Source organism: Macrobrachium rosenbergii, chromosome 13, assembly GCF_040412425.1.
Source record: "Macrobrachium rosenbergii isolate ZJJX-2024 chromosome 13, ASM4041242v1, whole genome shotgun sequence".
Classification (NCBI taxonomy): Eukaryota; Metazoa; Arthropoda; class Malacostraca; order Decapoda; family Palaemonidae; genus Macrobrachium; species Macrobrachium rosenbergii.
In genome coordinates, this window is record NC_089753.1 from 48,174,429 (window position 1) to 48,192,554 (window position 18,126).

General features: G+C 35.5%; 1 protein-coding gene across 3 annotated transcripts in view; it reads right to left on the reverse strand.

Moving 5' to 3' along the window:
- The window catches only part of spab (space blanket), an 88,897-nt gene extending 76,016 nt beyond the window's left edge, over positions 1 to 12,881 (reverse strand). The window contains exon 1 of one of the 3 annotated variants that reach the window (XR_010855133.1): positions 12,389 to 12,663. The gene's annotated coding sequence lies outside the window, so the exon portion shown is untranslated. Of the gene's footprint in view, positions 1 to 12,388 lie in introns of all 3 variants that reach the window. The other 2 variants (XM_067115438.1, XM_067115437.1) reach the window with 2 other exon arrangements.
- Between the last annotated feature and the right edge of the window lie 5,245 nt (positions 12,882 to 18,126).

Consider the following 18,126-nt stretch of genomic DNA (forward strand, 5'->3'; position numbering starts at 1 on the left):
TATATACATATATATATGTTTATTTAATACGAACCTCTCATGTATTACGAAAAAGAATTTTCCTTGTCAACAGCCATAACTTCAAAACAAACCTTGAAAAACAATTTAACTGTTCCTCTTTTGTCCTTTTCAATTTTTTCAGAGGCAAAATTAAACCGAGTGGGAGGTCTGTTTGCCGTCACCCCCAACCCCCCAAAAAAAAAAGTTTTATCTAATTAGGTTACAAAAAAAAAAAAATTCCTCGCAGAATAAAACTGAAAAAAGGAACGTTTTAGTCTTTGTAATCTTTATTAAGCTTTATTAATCTTTCCCTTTGTTCGGTCCTTTGTTGTTTAGAAGATTAATGATTATATATTTAAAGACGGCCAATCGACTGTTGAGTTTCCAAAGAGGTTTATTTACAGAAGGGACGTTTGTCGCCGTCACAATACCTCCTCGCCCACAAGGAAATCAACCACAATAGACCGTTGATAAAAAGGAACCAGGAGAGAATACGTGAAGGGACGAGAATAACAATGAGCGGAAAAAGAGGTTTGTTAAGAGTTCATCTGATTAGAAGACAGCAAGTCGGAAAGGTCGTAACAATAATGATAAGAGACAAAGAAACAGAGACTCCATTTGTTTTTTTTTTGTCATATATTCACGGAATTGGAATTGGAATATAAAATTTAGGCCAAAGGTCAAGCACTGGGACCTATGAGGTCATTCAGCGCTGAAAATAATGTTGAAACAACTGTTACGAGAGGGTGGAAAGTCAGATGGAAGAAAGAGAATATGAACGGAGGTACAGTAAAAGGAATGGAAGGGGTTGCAGCTAGAGGCCGAAGGGACGCTGCAATGAACCTTAAGTAATGCCTACAGTGCACCGCGCGAGGTACACTGAAAGTCCTACGGGTTCATATATTTATAGATAAGGTTACGGACACGTAAAGATTTGGTGAGAATATAAACTCATAATTTTATTTAGACTATATTCCAGTAACTGCAAAGTTAAAGTAATTGAGAAAGACCAATTAACTAATGAAGAAATAAATAATGCATTTGGTTTTTTTTTTGTCATACATTTGTTGACAAGCTTACCATCAAGTAATGATTTGCTGAGAATATCCAACTCATCATTATATATACATATATATATATATATATATATTATATATATATATATATATATATATATATATATATATATATATATATATATATATATACATATATATAATCACTATATTCGACTAACCAGTGAGTCAACATAATTAAGAAACACCTCCTACCAAGCAATATCATATTCGTTGATAATTAATTTTCATAATAGTGATTGATAAGGGCAGTTAAGCTTTTCATAATTCATCTTCGCCAAAACGTCCATTTTAAACGTTCGGTCACCCGCCCAGCCGGTGAACGTCGACCATTTTACAGTTAATTTGGGGGGTGTGAAAAAAATGATCTAATAATCTCCTGGTTAAGTGTGTAGGGTGATAACAAGAGATAATAAGAGGGTGTTTACCTCTTCTAATCTTTTTTGAGGAAAAGGCTTCTGCTCGTTAATCTACGTCAGGATGATTAATGTTTATATATTCACTGTTGCGTGTTCGGTCGTTAATTATCACAATGCATGCGTGCATGTTTCCAGATACATAAAACACTGAACACACATATACATCCATAGATACACACACACAAATATATATATATTTATATATATATATATATATATATATATATATATATATATATATATATATATATATATATATATATATATATATGTATATATGCAAAGTTATACGACAAAGAAAATGACACACTTTACATAAACCCTGACCGATTTCGTCTTTAGTTTTCTACGACATCTTCAACAGAAAGACACATGATGAAGGAATATAAGTTTATATATATTCACCATACACGTATAATTTTAAATGTAAAAGTGAAGAACCAGCAATAAATACAGTTCTTACGAATGCCTGGAGCTGTCGCTTGAACAAACATCAGTGACATTTAAGAGGTAAAAAAGGCATCTGGAAATCTTACGTAACTCGCCTGAGAACACACGGCTTCATTGAGGTCTTTCCAGGCCGGGAGAAAAAATTTAGATTCCAGGTAATTTGTTCAGCGAAGTTTTTTTCTTCTTCTTCTTCTTCTTCTTCTTCTTCGAGTGTTTGCATTCACTCAAAACCTTCAGTTGCCACTGCTTACTTTGTGTCCTCTTTCCTTGCATTCCCTCGTTTTTAAGAGACTGCCAAGCTTCCAATTAACGGAAGACACTGCCTTCTTCCTCTTGCAATCTCTTACTAAGAGGGAAGAACTCATCTCCTTCTCGTCTCACTTAAAATGAGAATGTCTTTCGAAATCGTTCTCACTCGGGAGACTACGTTCTCCATCCTCAAAATGAGAATGTTTTTCGAAATCGTTCTCCCTCGGGAGACTGCGTTCTTCCTCTTGCGATCTCTTCCTAAGAGGGAAGAACTCTTCCCCTTCTCGTCCCTCTCAAAATGAGAATGTCTTTCGAAATCCTTCTCGCTTGGGAGACTGCGTTCTTCCTCTTGCGATATCTTCCTAAGAGGGAAGAATTCTTCCCCTTCTCGTCTCTTTCAAAATGAGAATGTCTTTCGAAATCGTTCTCGTTCTGAGAGCGTCGGTGAATTAAACATGGTATTCATGAGAGCACTGAAGGCAGTAAAGCAAGAATGAGTCTCACTCGACTGAAATATTCCTAATACTCCTCCTCTTGTGAGATATTCCCTCAACCAGTGGCGACGAATCGCTTTCAACATTACGTAAAAAAAAACCAGGGTTTTCTAGAACACGGATGCGGGAAGGTTTTGGTGAAAATGCGTAGACAATTAAAAGATTCTGCCAAAAACTTTTCCCATTCCAGAAGAGAATCTCTTATGAAAAAGTGGTAATATTTAAAAGATTCTGCCAAAACCTTTTTCAATCAAAGACAATTTCGTCTGCGATACTGTCGTAACTTCTGACCAATTACAAAAAATCAGTATTCTGAAATCTGCACAAATACAGTCAATCTTATCTGCTTCGGGGCCTTGAGGGCCGAATACTGATATGCAAAATCTTTTCAAACATTTACGGGACGTTATGTCAAACGGGACTGTAATTTGAAGACCAAGAAACTCCTGTACCAGAAGCAGGTCTTCTGCAAGAGCCCAAGATTTAATTTTTTTGTGTCCATATACAATCAGGTCATCTTGTTTATAGTTTTTATATACATTTCGTCATTCTCAACAGTTCATACCGGCGTCAGTGACCTTAGCTGTCAATAGTTCTTCTCGTGCAAATTTCTTGCTTTTTCAAAATGTATATGTACTGTATATGTTATATATATATATATATATATATATATATATATATATATATATATATATATATATATATATATATATATATATATATATATATATATATATATATATATATATATATATATATATGTATATATACATATATATAATACATATATGTATATATACATATATATACATGTATATATACATATAAGTATTATATATATGTATATATACATATATATACACATACAATCTACTGCATGCACAATACCTCGTTGGACAAGTTGGTTGAGTTCTCGGCTAGCACTCTGCTAGGCCCGAGTTCGAGTCTCGGCCGGCCAATGAAGAATTAGATGAATTTATTTCTGGTGACAGAAATTAATTTCTCGCTATAATGTGGTTCGGATTCCATAATAAGCTGTAGGTCCCGTTGCTAGGTAACCAATTGGTTCTTAGCCACGTAAAATGAGTCTAATCCTTCGGGCCAGCCCTAGGAGAGCTGTTAATCAGCTCAGTGGTCTGGTTAAACTAAGGTATACTGAACTTTAGCATGCACAATACAAACAAAGTACAATCATGGAAACCACCCCACTCCGCGAGAAGCCCCAGGCACTTGGAGTAACCTATAGTTCCATCTCTCTAATGTAAATGGTCTCCAGACACTTAGAGAATTCACGATAATCAAATTAGATCTAGGGCGCAGCGTGAAAGATAAAACATTTACACCCCCACGATAATCTGATAAGCTATCTTTATTAGGATGGTCTGGTACGGAACCTAGCATGTTCTTATCCAACTTTTTCCCGGAGATGTTAATGATATTTATATACGTAATTACTGCTAAGCATCACGACAGATCATCAGAAGACTTCGTGATAATATGGACTGCATTTTAGAACGTAAGAATATAAATTATAATCCTTTGTATTTTTATATCAATTGCTTCGTATATTTGAATTACAGAACTTCTCTGTCGCAGCTCATTTGTTTTAATTTATATGCTCTGATAGAAGCATTTATAAGAATACTGTATGTACTGCATTATAGAATTAATGTTAAAAATTTAACTTATAATTCTTTGTATTTCTATCAAGTATTTTGTACATTTGAATTACAGAAATTCTTTGTCGCTGCTCATTATATATATATATATATATATATATATATATATATATATATATATATATATATATATATATATATATATATATATATAAATTCTATGCGTACATAAGCTCTAAAGCCCATATAATGGAACCCACCTCGCTGTCCAACCACTCCAACTCCCTCTTTCACTCTCTTAGGCACTGAATGGCTGAAAGTGGGCCCCAGTTCTTGGCTTCACAGACTATTTTTCATAAATCATCATATAATTGGACTTTTACAAACACATAATAGGGAATTCATATTCCATAACCACTCTACACAAGTCACTCATAAATTCTAAGGGGAATGTATGGGGTATTTTTTCCTTTATTCTATTCATTTGCTTCGGCAATCTGGCCTCGGGGCTTATCTTAAGAGCTTCGCCGAAGAAGGATGGAGAGCATATATATCGCGTATGACTCCATTTAAACATTTTTGTTAATAAACTCACATAAGGATCAATTTAAACATTTTTGTTAATAACTTCGCAAATAGGTCCATTTCAACATTTTTGTTCATAAAGTTGCATATGGCCCCATTTGAATATTTTTGTTAATAAACTCGCATAAGGTTCCATTTAAATATTTTTGTTAATAAACTCGCATATGTCGCCATTTCAAAATTTTTGTTAATAAACTAGCATAATGTTCCATTTAAACATTTCTGGTTTAAACTCACAAATGGCTCCATTAAAACATTTTTGTTAAAAAACTCACATAAGACTACATTTAATAGAATTTACACAGTTTGGCTAATCATCTTACATATGGCTCCATTTAAACATTTTTGCTGATAAACTCGCATAAGGCTCCATTTAAACATTATTTTTTAATAGAATCGCATATGGCTCCATTTAAGTATTTTTGATAATAAACTCGCATAAGGCTCCATTTAAACATTTTGGCTAATAATCTCACATATGGCGCCATTTAAAAATATTTTGCTGATAAAAAACATTTAAACACTTTGTGTAATAATCTCACATATGGCTCCATTTTAAAATTTTTTGCTGATAAACTTGCATAAGGGTCCACTTAAACATTTTTTTATAACATCGCATACAGCTCCATTTAAACATTTTTTGCTGATAAATTCGTATAAGGCTCCATTTAAACACTTTGTCCAATAATCTCACATATGGCTCCATTTAAACATTTTTGCTGATAAACTCATACGGCTCCATTTAAACATTTTTTACATCACATACAGCTCCATTTAAACATTTTTGTTTTAAGGGTTAAATTTTGTTAAAACTCGCATATGTGCCATTTCAACCTAGTTTAAATTTAAACATTTTTGGTTTAAACTCGCAAATGGCTCCATTAAAATATTTTTGTTAAAAAACTTGCATAAGGCTCCATTTAAACATTTTGGCTAATAATCTCACATATGGCTCCATTTAAACATTTTTGCTAATAAACTCATATAAGGCTCCATTTAAACATTATTTTTTAAATCGCTTATGGCTCCATTTAAACATTTTTGTTAATGAATTCGCATTAGACTCCATTTAAACACTTTGGCTAATAATCTCACATATGGCTCCACTTAAACACTTTTTGCTGATAAACTCGCATAAGGCTCCATTTAAACATTTTTTTAATAAAATCGCATATGGCTCCATCTGAATATTTTTGGTAATAAACTCACATGACTCCATTTAAACATTTTTGTTAATAAACTCACATGTGGCTTCATTTAAACATTTCCTCTTAGTACACTCGCCTGTGTCGCCTTTTCAACATTTTTGTTAATAAACTCGCATAATTCCCCATTTAAATTTTATTAATACACTCGCATAAGGCTACATTTAAACGTTTTAGCTAATAATCTCACATAAGGCTCCATTTAAACATTTCTGCTAATAAACCTACATAAGACTCCATTTAAACATGTATAATAAACTCGCAAACGGCTCCATTTAAACATTTCTGTTAATAACAATGCATAGTCGTCTGAACTTCACTTTCATTTCCCCTAGATTCAGTTCACTCACAAACTAATTATCACACAAACACAATAAGGCACAAACGTATTCCTATATTAATTATCGGCCTGCGAATTACATAGTCATCACAGTACACCTTAATGGACTAACCACACTATCAAGTGGAACCTGTCCATTATTTGCGAGCTACTGCTTAAGAAGGAAATGCAGACTGACTCCGATTTCTTGGGATTTCGACTTCAGGTAACTTGAAAAAAAAAAAAAAAAATCACCTGCCTAATCAACTATACTGTACATTTATACCCAAATAGACTAACCACACTATCAGGTGAAATCTTTGAATTATTTGCGAGCTACCACTTGAGAAGGAAATGCAGACTGACTCCGATTTCGTGGGATTTTGACTTCAGGTAACTTGAAAAAATTACCTGCCTAATCAACTATATTGTACATTTATACCCAAATGGACTAACTTGACCATAAGGTGGAATCTCTGAATTATTTATGAGATATCACTTGAAGACGAAAAGCAGACTGACTCAGATTTCGTGGGGTACTGACTTCAGTCATCTGAAAATAAATTTACCTCCCTAATCAACTATTATGCTGCGCATTTATACTTAAACGGACTAACCTGACTAAAAGGTGGAATCTCTGAATTATTTACGAGCTATCACTTGAAAAGTAAAAGTAGACTGACTTCGATTTCTGGGGACTTAGACTTCCGCCATCAAGACGCTACATACAAATTTCCGTTCTAGATAGACTCTGACTGCCAAAATGAAGATCCCGCACAACAAAGTTTCTTTCTATACATCAAGTTGGTCTTTCAGATCATTTCTTCTGCTACAATGGGCATTAGATGGAATCACCAGGGGTCGTGTTTGCTGACCGGTACGTAATCCTGCATGTCAACTCTGTGGTTCAGATTTTTTGTGGGAGGTTTTGAGGTTACGACTAAACTTGGAATGAAAAATATTTCGTAAAGGCTTTTCTTCATGTTTTAGTCTTTTTTAAGGAAGATTTGGAGTTAAATGAGGGAAGCACAGATGAATAAGCTTTACCAATAACGGGATTTTGTTGTGATGTTCTTTTACGGCAGATTTTAATTATGTTTTGATGAAAGATTTGTCTCCCAAAGGACGAATATAATGAGGCTATGGAGATAATGGGAGAGCAAGGGATATCGGTACACTTTCAGTACAATGTCAAGACAAAAATGGTGTCACATTTTTTGTCACGTTACATCATTACGACATACATATAGGTACACAGACTCATCGATAAATAGACAGACAGATAGATAGATAGATAGATAGATTTTTCATTCCCACTGGTCTTCAGTTTTACGTTTTTCTTGTAACTTTATGTCACCTCTCACTGTTTCCTTCAATTCTACCTCCTTAATTATTCTATCCTTCTTAAAATATCTTAGTTTTACAGGCACATATATAAAATGTGTGATATATATACATATATACTGTATATATAAATATATATAATATAATATACATACATATATATATACACATATAATGACGAAAAAGGTATTTATATACACAAATCAGCTGGTTTTAGACCGTTTCCTCTATCCAGAATTTTAGAGAGAGAGAGAGAGAGAGAGAGAGAGAGAGAGAGAGAGAGAGAGAGAGAGAGAGAGAACCATTCGAAGAACTGACAAACTAGAAGTGTACAAACGAACCAGCAATGTCTCCTGCACACGCAAGACTTCAAAACGATAACGAGTCACTTACTACCCTCTAAAAAAGGACCTATTGACGCACACTCCTCTGCAGTCCGCGTAATTAAACTCACCTCTCCTCGATTCGAAAAATAAAAGTTTTAAACAAACTGCGATTGCATTACGGCCGAAGACGGAAACAAGCTTACGCCAGAGAGAGAGAGAGAGAGAGAGAGAGAGAGAGAGAGAGAGAGAGAGAGAGAGAGAGAGTTCAACGGAGCTTTTGATGCTGTCGCCCCGACAATTCCAAGGTATGATCTACCTGGATAGTATTTTATTATCCAAAAATGCACTTCAATTCTTCACAGAATTACGACTTGACGACATGGCGCTTGGCATATCTCGTCTCTAACACTTTCTTAAGTAATTTTCAAGCTCACATTCGACAAGAACAATATGCAATTTAAAATCTACGTGCATTGTGCATTAATGCAAACACATAAGGGTACGACATAAAACCATCAACAGATATTCATGTCAAAATAATTATGGCCTCAAATCATTTACCATTTGCCCATAAGATGAACCGTGCGATTATTAATATATCGTTACCTCAGCTTACGAATGACATAACATTACTGCAGACATATTAGTCAATAGACAAAACTTGTTCTGGGACACATAAATTATCCACTATTTTTTAAACCAGCTAAATAATACACACACACACAAACACACACACACACACACACACACACACACACACACACACACACATATATATATATATATATATATATATATATATATATATATATATATATATATATATATATGCATATATAAAGACAAATTCATCACGTTCCATATTTTCGTGATTCAGTTATACATACATACATATATGTATATATATTTGTGTGCATATATATGTATGTATGTGTATTACACAAAGACAAACAAATACATTAAGGATTAGAAGTACATTACGTTTGCCCTATATTCCTTCTTAACCCACTTTTCCCCCGACAGTGTATTTCATTTCCGTATCTATGTATCCTCCACTCATTCTTGCATCAGTCATCCCTGCTAATCTGTTCATCAGTACTTAACCTATGATAATACTTTTCCTTGCAGTTCCAATACAGACCATTTAGCAGAACTGTTTTGAGTTAAATTTTCCCAACTTGCATAAAATTATATAATCCCACCTTACTCTTTAAATCAGAACCTTTATTTGTAGAAAAACTCCAGTATTTTATTTTTAAGGTGTATCTTTAACAAGAGCTATCAAAAAATATCTTCAAATATTTTACTCTGACTTTAGAGTTACCTGAAAAAAACAAATCTTCTGGATTTTGAATATCCAGGTGAAAGAGGACTGCCTCGTGCCGAATTATTTTGCAGTTATCATCCCACCCCTCAAGTAATCCCACCCCTTCAAGTAATCCCACCGTCAACGTCTGTTAATCTACCCTATTTTAGTTGCCGAACTATAGTGTCAAGAACGATATTGTACTAAAATCATGAATTCATGTTCATACCTCGCGAACATAGGACACTATTTTTACGTACTATTATAACATGTTTTCTCTCCCTCACTTTTAACGCATTTAATTTGCCAAGACAACTGATTCTCACTTAATCCTGAATAAAAAGACTTCGCAGTTGTTTGGTATTTCTGCTAACTCTAATACAATCAAACTTCTCCATGCAAAATGTTTTTGTTCTGTCATAACAACATATTCAACCTACAATTCAGAATCATCTGCACTCCATACCCCATTTTACCAGTAAATCTATTATTTTTTCCACTTTCATTCTCCCCTTCTCAATCCTATAATTCTCAGCTTTGACTTTCTTCCTCCTTTTCTCTCTTTCGTTTTCTTTCTTTCTCTAGGGTGCAAATATATCAGGCTTATTTATTCACCTCTTTTGAGACTTTCCTTTCCCTTTCCTTCTCTCTCTCTCTCTCTCTCTCTCTCTCTCTCTCTCTCTCTCTCTCTCTTTCTAACTACGTCTCTACGCGCAAATATTTCATATTATTGATCAGATATACCTCTCTCTCTCTCTCTCTCTCTAAAAGTTATGATTTCACATTCTCGATCAGATATATACCTAATCTCTCTCTCTCTCTCTCTCTTTCTCAAGTTATAATCTCAAATTCTCGATCAGCTATATCTTCCTCTCTCAAAAAATATTTCACATTCTCGATCAGATATACTGTCTCTCTCTCTCTCTCTCTCTCTCTCTCTCTCTCTCAAAATTACGGTTTCACTTTCTCGATCAGATACTCTCTCTCTCTCTCTCTCTCTCAAGTTATAATCTCAAATTCTCGATCAGCTATATCTTCCTCTCTCAAAAATTATTTCACATTCTCGATCAGATATACTCTCTCTCTCTCTCTCTCTCTCTCTCTCTCTCTCTCTCTCTCTCTCTCTCTCTCTCTCTCTCAAAATTACGGTTTCACTTTCTCGATCAGATACTCTCTCTCTCTCTCTCTCTCTCTCTCTCTCTCTCTCTCTCTCTCTCTCTCAAGTTATAATCTCAAATTCTCGATCAGCTATATCTTCCTCTCTCAAAAATTATTTCACATTCTCGATCAGATATATACCTCATCTCTCTCTCTCTCAAAATTACAGTTTCACTTTCTCGATCAGATATACACACTCTCTCTCAAAAACTGATTTCACATTCTCGATCAGATGTACTCTCTCTCTCTCTCTCTCTCTCTCTCTCTCTCTCTCTCTCTCTCTCTCTCTCTCTCTCTCAAAGGTCATGATTACAGAATTTCGATTCTGACAGAATACTGAATAGACAAATTGTCAAAGACTATCAAATCTCGGAACATTCAACATTAATACCACACATACAACTTTGAAAACTGTCAATGATTTAGGTAAATATATCTAGACAGGAAGGTTTATAAATATACAGTTATACATAAAGGCAAACACAGGAGTAGTTGAGAGAGAGAGAGAGAGAGAGAGAGAGAGAGAGAGAGAGAGAGAGAGAGAGAGAGAGAGATTGTTACAGCAAGAAAAAAGGCAGGGACTAATATGCAAGGTAATAAATCATTGAGCAAGTTGATAAAATATTTATGCGAGACGCTAAGGGAATATGCGACCCAATTTAAATGAAATTGTGTTAATTGTTTACAGAAGAGTTGACGTGGAAGAAGAAGTTAGGGAACTTGATGGAAGTGTGTGTGTGTGTGTGTGTGTGTGTGTGTGCGTGTATGAGCGCGTGCATGCGCGTGTATCATACGTATGTATATGTGTATATGCAGTACATACATAAATATGTATATATGTACATATATATACATATATATACACACAAAGAGAGAGAGAGAGAGAGAATATAGGAATAAATACACAAAGGGACAATTAATAATTAAAACAGGACTAGTACAGAGATGCAAGAGCACAAAGAGAGAGAGAGAGAGAGAGAGAGAGAGAGAGAGAGAGAGAGAGAGAGAGAGAGAGAGAGATTAGAATAGAAACGTAAAGACGCTTAATAATTAAAACAGGACTAGTAGAGAGAGAGAGAGAGAGAGAGAGAGAGAGAGAGAGAGAGAGAGAGAGAGAGAGAGAGAATAAAAACGTAAAGGGACGCTTAATAATTAAAGCAGGACTGGTTAAGAAATGCAAAAACACAAAGAGAGAGAGAGAGAGAGAGAGAGAGAGAGAGAGAGAGAGAGAGAGAGAGAGAGAGATAATCGAGCGAAAAGCGGAAACAGACAAACGTGACCAACAACCGAATTAGGGATTAGGGCCAAAAGGACCGACTGACCCAGCGATTTGGGATCGGGTCCTATTTATAATTTAAGCAATTACAGATTTCTAACTGTTAATTTTATCGGATCTTTTTAAGAATTATAGATTATTTAAAAAAAATTTTAAGAGTTAAAATTATTTGCTTGAATTTTTTACAGATTTAAAATTGTTAACATTTAAATGGGCTTATTTTAGTTATGTATATTTTCTCGTGATTTTTCTCCTTTTTTGCGATAGGAAAACTTTGGAAAAAAAAGAGAAATTGACAAACAATGGATAAGTGTTGAGAAAATAAAAAAAATAGAGTGAGGCAATTACATTTTAAAGAATAACTTCTTTGCCTAACTTCTTTTTTGTAATGAATGACAAGTTGTAGGGAATAATTATCATAGAGTAAATAAAGATATGTGCATGAGACTGTAGAGGAGGTTTTGGATACATAAATATACAGACTACTTAATGGAATTGCAACATAATCTAAAATCAATATATACAGAAATTATACTTAAATATAGAGGGAACTCATACTTACATTTGAAGGAATGAGAGACTAAAAGGGTGGCTGCGCCCTTAGAAAAAGGCCTTTCTTCTTAGGCCTATTCTAGTTTTTCTACGCCCTCAGGAAAAAAGTGTCACGCCTGAAGTCTTGGGTTCTAGGCCGAAGACGCTACTGCTACTGCTGGTGGTGGTGATGCCCCTTGCTTCTTCTTCTTTGGCGTGAGCGTCAGGAGGAATAAGAGGAGGAGGCGTAGTGCTACTGAAGGGGCGTTCGTCCGATGAGGACTCGACGGCGTCCAGAGGGAGAGTGAGTCTAGAGCAGGCAAGGCAGGTAGGTTGGCGAGGAAGCAAGGAGGGCGGATACACACACACACACACGGGTGCCGTCTGGTACCCCGAGCCGAGGGAGTGGTTGCTGCCGCCGCCGGGGCGTGAGGTACGCAGGTCTGCTCCTGTTCCTGCCAACAGGGGAGCAGATGTGGGCGTGCCCACCCCTCTCTCTTTCTCTCTCTCTTTCCCACCACCCACCAACCTATACACCCAACTCCACCAACTCCGGCGATCGTGTTGGCGGCGAGTGCGAGACATCGGTCTATCGGTCTAGGTTTATCATTTCTATCTATCGACTGGCGACTGAAATTGATGCACCTGTTACAAAAAACAAAAGACGCAAGCGTGTGTGCTTGCATATTCATGCAAAACATGCTTTCATTCCTTTAAACAAACCACTTTAGCGTAACCCGAAGACAGAAATGCAAGCATACGAACGTACGTCATTGCATGAATCCCCCAACTTAAGCGTGGACGAACAAACACACACACACGCACTTACAAACTTACACACACACACACCCAGCCACCCACGCAAATGAACCAGAGCGCGCCCCCAGACAAACAATCATACGCACTGAGGAGTGCTTGTGCGAATAATAATAAGTCAAGGATGAAAATCTTATTATATGCTGATAGCTTGTGATTGCTTGTTGCCCTCTTCAAGAATGCAAATCAAAAGAGACACACAAACACGAAGGATGAGTTTATACGTGGAGTTTTTCGTGCATATATATCACACACGAGTGATTGTATACGACATGCATACATATGTATTTACACTAAAATACGTGGAACAGGGATGCATGCAACCTATACATATAGGCTTATATGAATCTATGTTAATCCATACAAAGCATACAATATATATACGTATTCGTCACACACGGGTGAATGCATACTATATGCATAAATACATATGTATTTAGACTGAAACACACAAAACATTGATGTAGGTAATTCATACATTTAGGCTTGTATGAACCTATGCTAACCCATAAATGCATATGATATACCTGCGCATAAATGTTTACGATATTTATGAATGTATATTTAGACTAAAACACGTATAATGGAAATGAAGGTAATTTATATACATAGGCTATGGACCTATGTAAACCCATACAATGCATGTGATATAAATACGTATTGTCACACATGCATGACAAATACGATAAGTATGAATGTATATTTACACTAAAATACGTAAAACCGGAAGACAGACAATTTATATACATAGGCTTATATGGATGTAAACTCAAACAATGCATATAATATAAATCCGTATTTGTTTAAATTACTACACACCAGGGGTTAGAAAATGATTGCACAAAAGCACAACAGATATTAACAAAGAAAGCTAAAAACTGACAATGAAGAACGACGAATAAATAAAAAAAATTATCGTACTCCTCAGGAAAACACGAACCCAACAATGACGTCATCAGAATGAAATGACGCCATGCGACACGGAATGTAACCTGCTCTCCAACCAAACATGCATATCTCGTGGATTTGTTCTGATGAAAAAATCATCATGACAGAAAAAAACAACTGAATAAACAACGAAATAAACAACAGGTGAATGAGGTTAAACTTTCTTTTTATTTTAGTTATATTTATTCTTTACGGAAGGGTTGGAAGCCATAGATTTCTAAAAAAAAATGTTCACAGCTGATATGTTGACATAGGCCTAGGCAAAAAATACAGTATATGACCTTGTGCATAGTTAACAAACATCACGACAGAATAAACAAAACAAAACAAAAAACAGCAACAAAATGAACAACAGGTAAATGGAGTTTACAGACTTTTTTATTATATTTATTTACTTTTTGTGGAAAGGTTGAAGGCCGTAGATTTGTAAAAAGTGTTCGCAGCTGATTTGTTGACATAGGACTAGGCAAAAAATATATGACCTCGTGCATAGCTAACAAGACTGATTTTTGTTCTATTTTCTTGTTTATTTTCTTACGGAATGGATGTAGGCCGCTGATTTCTAAAAATGTTCGCAGCTGATATGTTGACATAGGACTATGCAAAAATACACGACCTCGTGCATGTAAATGGTGAAGAAATCCTCAAAAGTAACTAACAGAATACTGTGACTTCTCAAGAATATTTACGATAAGTTTTGACAACAAATTACTTAAAGATTAACGGGATATTATGTAAGTAACAAAGAGACATTTTATTCTTATGCCGACATAGGCCTAGACAACAATACACGACCTTTTGAATAAAAAAATTATCTATGACTGATGATAAGATCAGAAGTAGCCACGAGACTCCCATGACTTTTAAAGGGTAGTTACGAGAAGTCTGACAACAAATTACTTAAAGATTAAAGTGAAATTGCATAAGTACCAAAGAGACCTTAAATTTCTGGTCAAGATGACTGAACGATCTGATTTGATATACGACTGTCTACTCCGATGACATGACATAGGAACAACTAGGCTATTCAGTATTCTGAAAAAAAAAATGGTTTAAAGTTAAGACTGTGGTGAACGATGAATACTAATCTAGTCATAGATAAAAATGATTTAATATACTAAAACAAGTAGAAAATGCACCGAAGTTTGTTCGTCGCAATCGAGTTTTCTGTACAGCATATAATACTGTATGAAACTCTCAGGCACGGCCCGGTGGTGGCATGTGTTGTTGGCACCTATACCGGTGCCAGATGCGCATTCATGGCTAGCTTTAACCTTAAATAAAATAAAAACATCTGCGGCTAGGGGGCTGCAATTTGGTATGTTTGATGATTGGAGGCTGGATGATCAACACACCAATTTGCAGCCCTCTAGTTTTTAAGATCTGAAGGCGGACAGAAAAAGTGTGGACGGACAGACAAATGGCCATCTCAATAGTTCTCTTTTACAGAAAACTTAAATGTTCTGTTAACGTCTTTTAAAAATAACATGATAACTAAAAGACGAGAAAAGGTTATTCACGAATGAATGAATTAATCATGAAATTTAGGTCATAAACAATGCACCACGGCACTTTCAGCCAAGGCTTAGGGCAGTGAAAAAGAGGGAGTTTGAGTGGCTGGACAGTAAAAAGAGATCCAAAAATTAAACGAGATGAAGTACAAGGATCTAAAGTTGAAACTGCGAGAAAATCCAACAGTTGCTTAAAGGAATAAGAGTTAGAGAGGTGAAACAGCAAAGAGAAAATCACAGTCGCACAAAGGAGTAAGAGTTAGAGAGGTGAAACAGCAAAGAGAAAGTCCAACAGTTTGCACAAAGGAATAAGAGTTAGAGAGGTTAAACAGTAAAGATCTGCAGTTGAAAATACAATAAAATCCAACAGTTGTACAAAGGAATAATAGTTAGAGAGGATGAACAGCAAGATACAAGAAAGCAAGCAGGAATGGAGGTGAAGTGAAAGGCTAAAAAGTGGGTGCAGTTAGGGGCCGAAAGGACGCTGCAAGTACTCGTAAGTCCATCCCAACAGTGTACCATGCGAGGTGCACTGACGACACTACCCACTACAAGGTAGAAATGACAAAATGTCGAATTTTCTGGAGATTAGACAACAGAATCCTGGATGTTTCCAGAAGGGCATGGAAGCAAAAGGAAATCAGACAGCGTCCTATTAACAAGTTACGGTAAATAATGACTCTGAACAAGATATCTGGTAACCACGTACCAGTTACTGTAACCTAACCCTCACCGTATTATATATTTAAACATCTTAAGTCTAAATCGTGAAAATTTTTATTCAAATAACAAATGATTATTGTGTATATCAAATTTCATTTCATTTAATTTCAGAGCGTTACTAATCCCTGGGTAAGTAAAATACTGACAAATTTAATTACCAAATGCTGCTTTGAAGAAGAAAAATATTAAGAAAAAAAACGTACTGCTTTTATATTAAAAAAACAGCAAATTGTATTTAACGACACCTGTAACGAGTTCACGTTAAGATAATTAAATTTAGCTTATGAAACACATTTATTTTTGGTGTAGTTACCTATTGCAAGTATTAATTTAATTTCTGGGCAAAAGAAACACATTTCAGTGTTCTACATATTCAAAAAATAAAATTCTGGAGCCACAAGAAATATCGTAATGAAAGGCCTTTGAGAAATTGACAGATTATGAGAGGAAATTTGAAGCCTTTAGAGAAGTTCCTTATGCTGTTTTTATTGTAATGTATCGCCACTGCCTCTCAGAGATGGGGTGGGATCTAATACAGCAATCTACAGCACTAATAATGCAGTCACTAAAATACTTATTCTATGCGCATATAAATATACAGTATAAGTTAAATATACCTTAGTTTAACCAGACCATTGAGCTGATTAACAGCTCTCCTAGGGCTGGCCCGAATGATCAGATTTATTTCACGTGGCTAAGAACCAACTGGTTACCTAGCAACGGGACTTACAGCTTATTGTGGAATCCGAACCACATTATAACGAGAAATGTATTTCTATCACCAGAAATAAATTCCTCTAATTCTTTATTGGCCGGTCGGAGAATCGAACGCGGGACCAGCAGAGTGCTATCTGAGAACGATACCCATCCGTCCAATGAGGAACTATATATATATATATATATATATATATATATATATATATATATGACTTTTTATCACATCACCGTGATTCATATACAATCAGTAAGCTAAAAACGTCCTTTAATATCCAATTCGCTCTACCTCGGAAATAATATATTTTCATATATGTTACCGAAGGGGAGTTTTTTAGTTGATAATACGTTCGTCGTCCCGTGGGCTCGAACCAGCGAAGGACAAGAACTCAGGACTACAGTGGACGCATTAACCCACATGGCCAGCAAGTGAGGTATAAGTGGATGTCGGCTCCCATCTACAAATCCCCGTCGAACTCTGGTGTTTGTATTTGGAGACGATATCCACCCACCTCTGCCATGTTGACCGTGTAGTGCGTTTGTCGCACGCAGCCATATTATGACCTTTTATCACATCACCATGATTCATATACAATCAGTAAGCTACAAACGTCCTTTAATATCCAATTCGCTCTACCTCGGAAATAATATATTTTCATATATGTTACCGAAGGGGAATTTTTTTAGTTGATAATAAGTTCGTCGTCCCGTGGGCTCGAACCAGCGAAGGACAAGAACTCAGGACTACAGTGGGTGCATTAACCCACACGGCCAGCAAGTGAGGTATAAGTGGATATCGGCTCCCATGTACAAATCCCCATCGAACTCAGGTGTTTTGGAGACGATATATATATATATATATATATATATATATATATATATATATATATATATATATATATATATATATATGTATATGTGTGTGTGTGTGTGTGTGTGTGTATGTATATATATATTAGTCATATCACTTTCTGCATAAAAGATTCGACAGCAAATTAGCCTTTAAAACTACAAACGTAGCAGTAATCATCACTAAGTCATGCAAGGTAGCCATCTG